Source organism: Pinus tabuliformis, chromosome 5_2 (assembly GCF_031772625.1).
Source record: "Pinus tabuliformis cultivar Carrire ecotype Pingquan chromosome 5_2, CPIR1, whole genome shotgun sequence".
Classification (NCBI taxonomy): Eukaryota; Viridiplantae; Streptophyta; class Pinopsida; order Pinales; family Pinaceae; genus Pinus; species Pinus tabuliformis.
In genome coordinates, this window is record NC_142306.1 from 897368491 (window position 1) to 897382792 (window position 14302).

At 41.3% G+C, this 14302-nt stretch overlaps 1 pseudogene; it reads right to left on the bottom strand.

Annotated features, from left to right (window-relative positions):
- Positions 1–616: 616 nt before the first annotated feature.
- On the bottom strand, positions 617–7312 carry LOC149162203 (GDSL esterase/lipase At2g42990-like; annotated as a pseudogene).
- Positions 7313–14302: the final 6990 nt, after the last annotated feature.

Below are 14302 nucleotides of genomic sequence, written 5' to 3' on the forward strand. Positions count from 1 at the left end.
TCTTACAAATATTTATATATAGGAATTTAATAATAATAATATTTGTTATATGAATTTATTATTTTAATAACTATAAACTTACTATTTTCTCCCATATTTTAACATGAAATTGATTATTTTTTATAAATACAAATTTTCTAATATACAATTTACTCTTTATATATTTTTTAATGTAAAAATTTCAATTTTTTAAATATTAATTTTTTATTAACAAAAATCTTTACAAAATTAAACCACAATTATAATTTTTTAATATAATTTTTTTTTAAATATTAAATTTTATATTTACAATTATTATTTTTATCAAATTCAGTTATTTTTCACATACAATTAACAAATTATTGTAATTTTTTTAAATATATCAATTTTTTTTCTTTTATACCAAAAATAACAATATTAAATTTATTATTCACATGACCTCGTACTGAATTCGAATTAACGAATTTTCACTCGAACCAAACCGAATAGCCGTATTTCTGAATTTTCCAGGCCGATACCGGCGAACTTGGTAACTATGGATTAATCTAGTTTGCATCTTTTCCCACATGAAAACAAGATCAATATTGCAACGATGTAATTACATCAATAACATTTTGGCATTTGAATAATGTCATACCTAGATGAAGTTCTGGGAGAGTTGCAGCAGAAAGTCCTGATTTTGGGTGATGTTGAACTGCTTTCTCCTTATGGGCAGCTAAAAGTAGTTTTTAATGAAATCGTTGGTTCCTACACAAGAGAGAAATATGGATTTTTTGATTATATTGGATGTCTTTTCCTTTCCCACCCGCTCTCCCATGATCACATTGTAATCTCTAAAGAATTCCAACTGTTTCCATATCGATGTCACAGAGTGCAGCGATATTCAACAATGCTTCTTGGCTTCAGGTATATATATACTTCAAAGTTCCTCATGTTTGAAATGTTATGAAAACATGAATATCCAAAAACAACTTACAGCAACCTCGGCCGTGAGGTTATCGTATCCAGTTCGTCCAGAAGCAACGCTGACGCCTGTTATGAGACCTTGGGTGTAATGCCCTGCGGCTGGCAAGTCGCCCGGGTGCGCCCACCGATCAACCGAAGTAGCACGTAAGGTAGAAAGGCGACCAACAGGCGAGACATGTTATGTGGGCGAAGTTTGGTTGCATACTTATACGGACCAAGCAAGTTTGTGAAACGGGCGAGTTATGGTGGGGCAGTCCCGTGTGATGGGCAGGGCGACCTACACATGGAACGAGTTTTGTAAACCGAAGGTGAGTTGGGGAAGCTAGGTGAACGAGTCAGTCAGGTGGCACGACTCGCCCACCCACCATATGAATACTTGGTGCGGTTGGGAACGTTGGCATCATTCGATCACATTCAATCAACGCTCATCAAGAGAACTCGTGGAGATGTGAAGTAGGCCGCAGCGAAGGCACACATAATTGCAGGTTATGCGCCCGCTCATCGCACAGGCAGACACGGAGTTTTGCATGGAGTTTTGGTGAACAAGTATACGGGTGGAGCGCTGGACGAAGGCACCCGCCCGTCGGTCGATTGTGTGCACGGGTGGAGGGTTGCATGAAGGCGCCCGCCATCGGTCGGTTGTGTGCACGGGTGGAGGGCTGCACGAAGGCGCCCGCCCATCGGTTGTAAGTGCGGGTGGAGGGCTGCACGAAGGTGCCCACCCACCGGTTGGTGAACTCGGGTGGAGGGTGCATGAAGGCGCCCGCCCGACGGTGTGACAAACTCTGGTGAAGGAGTTCGGGTGGAGGGCCACACGAAGGCGCGCCCACCCGACTCATGCAAGGAGTTTGGGTGAAGTGTGGAATGTGTGGGGAGCGACCACAGTGCAAGGCATGCATGAGGTGGGCGCCCATTGGCAAACAACACGGGTAAAAACGACGGTGGAGCATTTGCTCCCGGTCATTTGTACTTTCAAAAAATCATAATAAAACATTATTATTGCATATGATGATGTCCTCTCTGTTGTGTTGATGTTTATGGTTATATGTTTATAATGTTAATGGATTCCACACATTAATATTGTTAATGAAAGATGATGAATGTTAGGCGTAGTTCGCAAAGTAACTTAACAATGGAACATGTTAGCTACTTAAGCAGTGCCACACCCTTGCCAATTAATGAAAAAAGAATTGGGGGTGTGATAGATGGTATCAGAGCTACTTGTAGAGAAAAAACATGTATGCAAGGAAAAGTTATGGAGAAATCGTGGATTAACAGTCTGGGTTTCGTGGACTTGATGGTTCATGGCAAGACCATTCAAATTCTAGTGGACACAAGGGCCACTCATAACTTCATGACGACACAGTTGGCAAAAGAGGTTGGACTGATGATCTTCCCATCAAATGTGGAAGTCAAGGCAGTGAACTCTAGAGCTAAAGTGGCAGATTTGGCACACGAAGTGCCTGTGCAGATAAAATACTAGAAGGGTCAGTTGGACTTCACAGTGATGGAGATGAATGACTTTGATATGATATTGGGGCAAGATTTCTTGAAGGGCAACAAGGCAATTGTTGTCCCCTTCTGTGATGAGGTGTTGTTGGTTGGACAGTCACAAACTTGGACTTTGCCCACTCATAGGCAAAGAAGGGAAGTCAAGGTGCAGCATGTTTCTGCACTAAGTTTGGAGAAGGCTATGAAGGAGTCAGATATGGAGACATATGCGGTGATGTTCAAGGGAGTCAAAGGTGATGGAGTGGGGACGCCTGTTCCAGCCAAGATTTCTGAGGTATTGGCCAAATATGCAGATTTGATGCCTGATGAGCTACCAAAGAAGCTTCCACCAAGGCGTGCAGTGGACCATAGCATAGAGCTTGAGCTAGGAAAGCAACCCCTGGCTAAAGCACCTTATTGATTGTCAGGACCTGAGTTGGAGGAATTGAAATGACAGTTAAAGGAGTTAACTGATGCAGGTTTCATCAGACCTTCAAGGTCCCCCTATGGAGCTCCAATATTGTTCCAACGAAAGAAGGATTCGAATGAGCTACGGATGTGCTATGATTACCATGCATTGAACAAGCAGACAGTAAGGAACAGGTATCCTTTGCCATTAGCTGTTGATTGCTTCGACAAGCTTGCGAAGGCCCGAGTGTTTTCCAAGCTGGACTTGAGGCATGGGTATTATCAGGTGCAGATAGTTGAAGGAGATGATAAGAAGACCACGATAGTAACAAGGTATGGTAGCTTTGAATTCCTTGTTATGCCATTCAGGTTGTGCAATGGTCCTGCTACGTTTTGCACTTTGATGAATGATGTTCTACAACCATACTTGGATTTGTTCGTAGTAGTATACTTGGACGATATAGTGGTGTAAAGTGACAACATGGAGGATCATAAGAAGCACTTGGCGATGGTGTTCAAGGCACTGAAGGAAAATCAGTTGTACTTGAAGAAGTCTAAGTGTGTGTTCGCTCAGACCGAGATTCTGTTCATTGGACATATAGTTGGTCAAGGGTACATAGGGATGGAGCCGAGCAGAGTGAAGGCAATCGAGGACTGTGTTGAACCGAAGAATGTCCATGATATGAGGGTGTTTTTGGGCATGACCAACTACCAATGGAAGTTTGTAGAGGGGTACTCCAAGGTAACATCATCACTGATAGACTTATTGAAGAAAGACAAGAGGTGGAGTTGGACGGAAAAATGTCAAAAGGCATTTGATGACTTGAAGAGGAGGATGGTTACAACACCGATACTGAAGTTGTTGGACTTCGAGCGACCATTTGAAGTACACACAGATGCTTCATATTTTGCCATAGGAGGGGTTCTTATGCAGGATGGGCATCTGGTGGCATATGAGAGTCGGAAGTTGCAGGATAGAGAACGAAGGTATCTAGTTCATGAGAAGGAGATGACTGTAATCATTCATTGTCTTCATGTGTGGAGGCACTACCTGATTGGGAAGGCATTTGTTGTCAAGACTGACAACGTTGCAGCAAGTTATTTCGCATCACAATCGAAGCTTTCTGCAAAGCAAGCTTGTTGGCAGGACTTATTGGCAGAATTCGACATGACTATTGAGTATAGAGCGGGAAGACACAATGCGGTAGCAGATGCCCTTAGTAGGAAGGGACAACTTGCAGCATTGGAAGGAGAAGACCGGGCAGCAAGGAGTAGGAGTCGAGTTCAGATGTCAGAAGAGATGCAGAATAAGCTCAAGGAAAGTGTTGAGACCGATACTCAGGCGCAGAATATAGTGAAGCAGATAAAGGAGGGGAAGACACGAAAGTTCTTTCTCCGAGATGGATTCTTGTTCTTTGGAAACCGACTCTATGTTCCAAAGTCATCTAGGCTCAGGAGGCACCTTTTGAAGGAGTGCCACGACTCACCATGGGTTGGCCACCCAGGGCAACGTCGTTCTTTGGCATTGTTGGAGAGAGGATTCTTTTGGGAGAAGATGCGGGAGGATGTAGAGGAGTATGTACATACGTGCATCATTTGTCAGCAGGACAAATCAGATACTCAGAGGCAAGGAGGTCTGTTGTAGCCTTTATCGATTCCTGAGAGACCATGGATGAGTGTCTCGATGGACTTCATCACTCAATTGCCACAGGTTCAGGGGTATAATGGGATAATGGTCGTGGTTGATCGTTTTTCCAAGTATGCTGTCTTTGTTCCAACAAAGATGCCTTGTGGAGCCGAGCGGATTACGGAGTTGTTCTTCAAGAACATAGTGAAGTATTGGGGGATGCCATTAAGCATCGTGTTGGACCGAGATCCGTGATTTACAGGCAGATTTTGGACCACATTGTTCAAGTTAGTCGGGACAGAGTTGTTGATGAGTTCGAGTTACCATCCGCAGACAGATGGACAGACCGAGAGGATCAATGCATTGCTGGAGGATTACTTGAGACATTATGTGACGGCTGATCAGAAGAATTGGCCTGAACTCTTGGATATTGCTCAGTTCAGCTACAATATTCAAAAGAGTTTTGCGATGGGGTACAGTCCATTTGAGTTGGTGAATGGACAGATGCCAGTCACACCACATACCGTAGTGACAGGAGGTTTGTTGAGGAGTCCTCATGTGAAGAAGTTCATGAAGGCTTGGGATGAGACCTTGGAGTTGGCATGGTTGCGCTTGCACGAAGCTACAAGGAGAATGAAGAAATGGGCAGATAGAGGAAGACGAGATGTACACTTCAGTGTGGGAGATATGGTGTTTCTCAGGATTACCGGAGATTAGTTTCAGCCACCTAAGGGGACTGCGAGCAAACTGACGAGGAAGTATGAGGGACCATTCCAGGTGAAGAAGAGAGTGGGGGAAGTTGCTTACGAGCTGGAGCTTCCACACCATATGCACATGAAGCATCCAGTTTTTCACATGAGTCAGTTGAAGAGATGCAGATGTGACGCTGGTCATCTAGAGAGAGTGGAACCACCAAGGGGACTAGCCATGATTGTGGACAAGCCTCACTTAGAGATGGACAAGATTCTGAGTGTTCAATCTACAGGGCTTGGCTACCACATGAGACGGGAATTTTTTGTCAGATGGAAGAATGCACTGGAGGAGGACAGCTGGGAAACAGAGGACTCACTTTGGAGATGGAAGTGGAAGATTGCGAAGGAAGCTACAGAGGAGAGTTGGATTGCTGGGGATGGCAATGCTTTTGGGTGGGGGAGAATGTAACGCCTTGCTACTGGTGAGTCGCGTAGGCGCGCCCACCGATTAACCGAAGTAGCACACAAGGCAGAAAGGTGACCAATAGGCGAGACATGTTATGTGGGTGACGTTCAGTTGCATACTTATACGTGGGCAGGCTGAACGAGTCGCCTGCGGGCCTACCAAGCAAGTTTGCGAAACGGGCGAGTTATGGTGGGGTGGTCCCATGTGATGGGCGGGCCAACCTACACATGGAACGAGTTTTGTAAACCGAAGGTGAGTCGGCCAAGCTAGGTGAACGAGTCGGCCAGGTGGCACGACTCGCCCACCCACCATATGAATACTTGGTGCGGTTGGGAAGGTTGGCATCATTCAATCACATTCGATCAACGCTCATCAAGAGAATTCGTGGGGATGCAAAGTAGGCCGCAACGAAGGCGTACATAAATGCAGGTTATGCGCCCACTCGTCGGGTAGGTGGACACGGAGTTTTAGTGAACAGGTATATGGGTGGAGGGCTGCACGAAGGTGCCCACCCATCGGTCAGTTGTGTGCATGGGTGGAGGGCTGCACGAAGGCGCCTGCCCATCGGGAAGTTGTGTGCACGGGTGGAGGGCTGCACGAAGGCACTCACCCATCGGTTGTAAGTGCAGGTGGAGGGCTGCATGAAGGCGCCTGCTCACTAGTTGGTGAACTCGGGTGGAGGGTGCACGAAGGCGCCCACCTGACGGTGTGACAAATTCGGGTGAAGGAGTTCGGGTGGAGGGCCGCACAAAGGCGCGCCCGCCTGACTCATGTAAGGAGTTTGGGTGAAGTGTGGATTGTGTGGGGAGCAGCCACTGTGCAAGGCATGCACGAGGTGGGCACCCGTTGGCAAACAACACGGGTAAAAACGTCGGTGGACCATTTGCTCCCGGTCATTTGTATTTTCACAAAATCATAATAAAACATTATTATTGCATATGATGATGTCCTCTCTGCTGTGTTGATGTTTATGGTTATATGTTTATAATGTTAATGGATTCCGCACATTAATATTGTTAATGAAAGATGATGAATGTTAGGCGTAGTTAGCAAAGTAACTTAACAATGGAACATGTTAGCTACCTAGGCGGTGTCACACCCTTGTCAATTAATGAAGAAAGAATTGGGGGTGTGACATTGGGTATCAAGATTAGGATCTAGATATGGCGGCAGGGTCTAGACCCAGTCCTGCAACTGCAAACCAGATTAATGATCTAAAAAAGTTAGGTACTAGATATATTATGCTATTTTATATAGCAAAATGTTAGTGAACAACTGTTTTCATGGTATATACCAATGAAATCGGTTGATAGTTTGCCATTAGAAAAGCAGCCCGTGGGCTTGTGATTGATGAAATCTCGGCCATAGGGAGGAAAGTTGGCTTTCGCTTTTTTTGAAATGCAGTCATTATTGCCAACATCCGCAATCGAATCTCCAAAAACAAACAGAGAAGATACTTCGCCCGTAGTATTATTTTATCCTCCATTGGCCCTAGTCATCCCCACCCAAATAGATAGTGGAGATAACATGAAAATAGACAGAAGAGATAACATGGAGGAAAAACCAGGAGACTACGACATCGAGAATTTTGCCTGGAGGAAAGAGACTCGACGAGGGAAAGTAGAGATCAGGTCTGCGAGCTTATTAATGTGTGCCTGCCAAATCCATCTGCTTCGTCTCCATCAGTGCGAAATGAACGTACCACGTACTCCAGGGAATGACCGCGACTCCACAAGTTCAACTCCTTTTTCTACAAGGCATGAATGCACAGCCACAAATTAAGGAAAAAATACAAATTCGACCAATCATTTAAGTTACACTTCTACACGCAATAGTAGGAAAGAGGAGTTGTATAACACCTGTGGGATTTTTTGCAAATCGATTCCAAACACCAAAATTAATGGGACTTGTTTTTTTATTGCTTGTATCTTCCTACACTATCGGAGTATCGGTGATGGGTGACGCCTTGAGAGATTTGAACACGGATATGACTCTTTGCAAATCGATTCCAAACACTAAAACTGAAGAGGCCGGAATTAGTAATGGGACTGGCACAATGAAAAAATGAAAATGATATTTTACGATTTTTGCTTTATACAATTATTTTAATGTAATGATTTCATTATTTTGACTTTACAAACTCAATTGGGTAGGAATTCCGTGAAGGAAAATGTCTCTACCCTAAAGGGAAAGGGCAAGGTTTTAATGTAATGATTTCAATTTTTTTTTAATTTTTATGCAATTGGTTTATTCCACTTCATGTAAGTGGATATTTATGGGATACGTATTGATATATATATTATAATTAAAATAAAAATGAATTATATTAATAAATATGGTTTATATATGTTTATTTATGTTATTTTTTATGTTTCAATTGGTGTAGATTCTTGATTATATTAACTAAATTTATTTATATGGTAGTGTTAGTTGATGACTCACTTATATGAGAGGATTAGTAAATCATGATTAAGTATAGTTTATTATGGTCAACATATAGTTGATTAAGTATGTTCATTATGGTTGATTATGTTGGCCATGGGTGAACATGGTTTGATTAATTTGACTATGTTTGACCATATTTTTCTATTATAGATATGTGTGTATTTGCTGACTATAAATGAACCTGATTGACCATGTTCAACTATGGTGATCTTGGTTCACCATGTTCAACCATTCTAACTTTTTTTTAGTTATTTTTGAGATGTATTTAAGCAAAATCCTTCCAAAAGTAAATGTTAGCAGTTTTTGGAAAAAAAACCTTGTGCACTATTTTACAAACTTCATCTTTGAAGAATTTATATGATTTATGAGTTGATATATTGCTTAATTTGTTGTTAATCACTAGATCTATACATGGTATGTTTTTTTTTTTTTTAATAGTTGATATAGTAAATAATATTGTATGAATGTTCTAGCAAACTATCTTTCATTTAATTGTTTATGTGAAGTATTTATTTTCTAAGTTGTTTTCAAAAATCTATTTAGATTTGATGAATTATTTTTATGTTTAAACATTTACTATTCATACTTCAATAAAAGCATGTCCTTGCCATAGAATAATATTAGAATAGATTATTTAACCTACTTTCTGCAATTAGTATAAGAGTTTCTTTAAAGTTAAAACAAACTTTCACCAAGTCTATGATGGAAAAGCAATCACTTTTAGTGGTAATTGGGCCAACATACTAGTGAAGATCACCATCCCAAATGAAAATAAGTTTATTTTGGAATGTTGATCAAACAACATCTCTTATTATTGACAAAGACAACTTCCACACATCAACAATGGCCTATGATAAAATATCAAGTAACTATATTTACATTTGGTTGAAGGTAAGAAATGGATAGCAAAACATTAGTTACCTAATATAAAAACTTGTCTATGATAAAATACCAAATAACTTTTGGTTGAAGGTAAGAAATAGATAGCAAAACATTACTTACCTAATACAAAAAATTACATAACTATTGTTTCATTTAATTGAGGTTATCGTAAATTTTTATTTTGAAAATAATAAGTAGCAAGTAATTATGTCTGCATTTGTTGGAAGGTAAGAAATGGATAGCAAAATATTGGTTACCTTGTTAGAATTAATGGAGAAATCCAAATTTAGTTTAATGTTATGGTGATGATAGGATTGAGAGTCTAATTTTATATCTCAGATCCTAATATTCAAGGAGTAGTTCAAACCACCTGATTGTGAAAATACCTATATATACTAGAATGTTCTCTTGATTGAAGGTAATAGATTGTGTGAGTGTTTGTAAACTCTCCAAATATCTTACCTAGAGAGTCGTTTACCTTAATAAATCTATTTTTTTATCATAATATCAGAGCTGCAGAAAAAAGAGGGTTATATCAGAGCTGCAGAAAAAAGAGGGTTGTACGCTGAGTTGAGTGACGATACATCGTCGCTGGGAAGTTGAAGAGTAATACGCTTGTATTCAGCACCATTTTCCGCATCGTCGCAGGAATCAAGTGTATCTCTGAGACTAGTCATGAATCCGAGGTCAATAGCTGCTATGATTGTGTTGGCTGCGTTTTGTCTGGCTGCATGGAAAACGTCGGCTACATTTTTTCTGGCTGCGTTGTGGCTACCTGTCTGCCTAAGGGAGAAAAGTGGATGTAAAGGTACGATGGCTGCAGGTACGACGGCTGCGCGGTGAAGCCTATCGTGCCTATTTGAAAGTCGAGGGTGTGGCTGGTAAGGAGGCACAACAGTGGAGGCCGAATTGGTTGTTTGGTTGGATCTGCAGATAGAGGAAGAGACAGAGAGGAGCTCACACCTACCTGAGGGAGGCCCTGTCATTTGACGGAGTGGAGGCTGAACAGTTGTGGAGGAGAGATCGGCATGCCCAAATCTGCATGTCGATCTACTGATTAGTTGAGAACCGCGACTGCATAGAGGTTGCCAAACATCGAGATCATGAGATCCGCTGAGAACTGTGGCATGGGAGAGGATGCCGAGTTGTCTTAAAATCCTTAATTTGTGGAGAGCCGTTGACTGTGGCACATAGTTCTTGAGCGTGGAGCTACTGACTATGGCACATGAGCCTGATTGTACTCAATTAAGGTGCAATCAACGTTGGGCACGGAGTGTGATTGCAAATCCGAAGCATGGCCGCTGAGGAATTCAGGGAGAATTAGGAGGTTCCTCAGGCGCTTCAACAAAGCAGTTGTACTTGCTGCAGCACGTGGACCCTGTGGACACATCGGGATCTGCTGTGTGTGCTGTTGTTCTCCAGGGAATTCGATCTCAGAATCACCACTCTTTGAATCGAATTGCATAGGCGAGACCACATCTGGTTGTTGTTTATCTGCAGACGATTTAATTTCAATATCGCTACTCTTTGAATCCAATTGCATAACTGAGACCATCTCTAGGAGCATTCAATCTCAGGATCAGCAATCTTGGAAGCCGACTGCGTATCCAAGACTGCCTCTAGGTGTTGTTTTTCTCTGGAGGATTTAATCTCAATATTACCATTCTTTGGATCCAATTGCACAGCTAAGACCACCACTGGGTGTTGCTCGGAGGATTTGATCTTAGCTTCACCACTCTTTGAATTCGATAGCATAGTCGAGATCACCGCCGGTTGTTGTTCCGAGGAGGGTTTAATCTCACTATCACCACTCTTTGGATCTAATTGCATAGCCGAGATCACCTCTGGGTGTTGTATGGAGGATTTGATCTCATCGTCACCACTCTTTGAAACCGATTGCATAGCCAAGATCACTTCTGCTTGTTGTTGTTCTGCAGAGGGTTTAATCTCAGTATCACGACTCTTGGTAGCCGATTGCATAGCCGAGACCACCTCTGGGTGTTGCTGTTCTCCGGGGGATTCGATCCCAAAATCAGTACTCTTTGAATCCGATTCAGTAGCCAAGATTGTTTGGGATCTGCTGCAAGTTTCCTGGCATGGATATCATGGACACATCGGGTTTCCTTCCTGGCAAAGACATTGAAGCATTAGCATATATCGAGCTTGCCAATATTCCCCTAGCATGAGAGTGCTCTGCTCTTCCAAACTGTAAAACAAGTTACACTTCACCGCCACTTTTTTCTTTTTTTGGTTGGCAGTACCATTCATGCAGACCTTGTAGGGGTGTTTTTTAATCCACATGCTGTTACTTGTTCTCCGGTGCACGGTGACCCTTTCGCGACCAGTATTGAGGAAAACCTCTGAGCAGTAGCAGCCGCCATTTGGGCGATTCGGAAATATCCATCATGCGCGGATTGTCGACACCAAAAAAAAAAAAAAACCCGCAGCTCCATTCATAATGCTACAACACTGCAATTCGTGTAACTCCCGTCGTGACTCTACATGCCCCTGATGAGATGAGCTTTGAAGAGTCGTGAAGAGCTGTGACTAGTGATCCTGTTGTGACTTTGCATAAAGACTCGTGAAAAGCTATGAAGAGTTACCGTCACAAATTGTAGCTGCAACTCTGAATTCCCGTTGGTATGTTTGATATTAACATTTATTTGGAAAGGCTTTGACTTGATTTGGCCTCTATTTCGGCCATTTCAATATCGGTTGTGAGTGTAGGATATCTGGAGTTGATTGCGTGGAATTGACCTGCATTCTACGTTGTTAAGTGAAAGAGTCAGTGGGAACAACATTGTCCAGCGAGTGTTCAACTTTTTTAGCTCGAGTGTAGTAGTGGAGTCATTCTAGAAGCCAACACCTCCTATATCACCTCATCCTATGTAATGCGGTGAGCGTGGATCGACGTTGCGTTAATATCCACGATTGTGTCAATTTGGAAGGGCCCTGTCTTTTTTTTTAATCCATTTGAGGAAGGTCGTGGATTAGTTTGGAGTTGTGTGAGAGCAGCTAGGCGTGCCTCCGGATCTGCGCAGTGGCAGCAACTTTGTTTGGAGTGTGGATGCTTGAATTAGTGGACGCAGCGACACAACGAGTTTGGCTGGCGTTCTAGGACTGTTTAAGTGCTTCAACTCTTTAGAAAGGTTGAATTCTGCGGAGAAACCCTTCGAGATTGGTGAATTTATATGCCAAAGGCTTCAACTTGACCCCAAGAAAAGTGCAGTGGGCAGCGAACTATCCCTGGTCGAAGTGTTCTTGCAAGGGAGAAAATAGAAGGAGAAAATGGGTCTTCAATGTAAACTGAAGAGTCTCGAAGAAAATTTAGGAGAAAACATCAAAGGAGAAATGAAAAACATTGTTTTGCTGAATTCAGTGATTTGTTTCAGGTTGATGGTGATGGACCAGTGGTTGATCAAGATGCAGATTTGGAATTTGATGAGATTATTAAATGGTTAATGCCAGATTTACCATCCTTTTTAGGCATGAATTATGAAATATGGGCAAATGAAATGAGAGCAGTACTATGGAAAGTAAATTTGTTAGGTTATGTTGAAGATGTTATTAATGATAGTGGATATGCATTAGTATTAAGTCTTATAACATCTGCCGTAGATGACAACATCATACTCAACATAATATATGAATATGGATAGATTCTTAGTACAAAGTTTTTATGGGATGTTTTAGAGATGAGACACTGTTTGAATGAGGGAAATGATGTGAAGATATTGCTTTTAATAATGATCCCATATTTGATTGTGAAACTAAAGATGCAATGATGGGTGATGAATGTGTGTCTGTAACTAAAATGTGTAATGATGAAAACACATCCATTATTGCAGAACCTGAAAGTTTTCTTGATGCAGAAATCAAGTTTGATGAGACCTATATACCTCATGATGAGTGGATCAATTTGATGATTGAAAAACATCTTATTGTTGAATTACTGTTTGGTGAGAAGGAAGGCCTATCTTCATAAACAGATCAAATGTAGAAGATGCATGCAGCAACAGAACTGAGTGAAGAGGCTGAAGGCATAACTGTGACAGCAGAAAGGGATGAAGTAGGGAGAGATGGTGAAATGAAAGCTCTCCTGAAGGAGCAGGAAGATGAAAGTAAATGTGGTCCTCTTTATAAATCTAACATTGTTTTTTGTGCAGATGTTGGGAGGCAAGAAACAACAATGAATTTTGAAGAAGAATTGAAGTTTCTTGAAGCATGGCTGGAAACACCATGTCTTTATGAAATCAACACAGAAGTTGCAGTAATGAATGGTGAAGACATCATCGCTGGGGTTCAGATAGTTGACACTAGAAATAGTGAGAAGGAAAATTCTCCTATCCAGCCTGCCATAATTCTGAGAAGGACGAGAACAAGAATTCAAGTTTTCCTTCACAGGGGAAGAAATGAGGCGAAGATACATCACTATCTCATGGCGAGGAAAGTGAAGATGAAGCCTCGACTCAAGATGAACAAGCATGGACTCTCAAGCAAGAAGACAAAAATGAAAACTCTGTTACCAGGTTGTTTCATGTTTTTAATTGTAAGCCTAGCTGAGACTGAGACCAGCAGGCGTTGTATGCCATTCGAGTTTTTTAGTGAACCCTTTTTCCATTAAGGGGGAGTGTTAAAATTAATGGAGAAATCCAAAATTAGTTTACTGTTATGGTGATGATAGGATTGAAAGTCTAACTTTAGATCTCAGATCTTAATATTCAGGGAGTGGTTCAAACCACCTGATTGTGAGAAAGCCTATATATACTACGTTGTTCTCTTTATTGAAGGTAATAGATTATGTGAGTGTTTGTACACTCTCTAGGTATCTTACCTAAGAATCGTTTACCTTAATAAATCTGTTTTTTTATCATACCTAATATAAAAACTTACATAACTATTGTTTTATTTAATTGAGGTTAATGTGTATTTTTATTTTGAAAATAGTAAGGATCGAATTCGAGAGACATTGAATAATGTTCTTAATTTACTAATCCTTTGACTTCAACCATAAGGAAATATGGTAACACGGTACTCTGAATAGAATTGCCGCGTTTCCACTAATATTATGGGATCACGACTCCTCCAAAGTTACTAAGGACACAGCGAGTCAATATATTCACTACTCGCTACATTGTGAAAAGGAAATATATCTTTATATGTCAAAATATGTGTATGATACAGATTTGGAAAGAACATAAAAAAGATAAATAATGAGCATCTCTCTTGCTATGAATATGTTATTTTGCGGAAAATTACTGAAAGACGCAAGAGAATCAAAGTTTCTAAACAAACCTACTAATTCATTCAACAAAATAGAGTCGAAATTGTTTAACCTAGTCAACA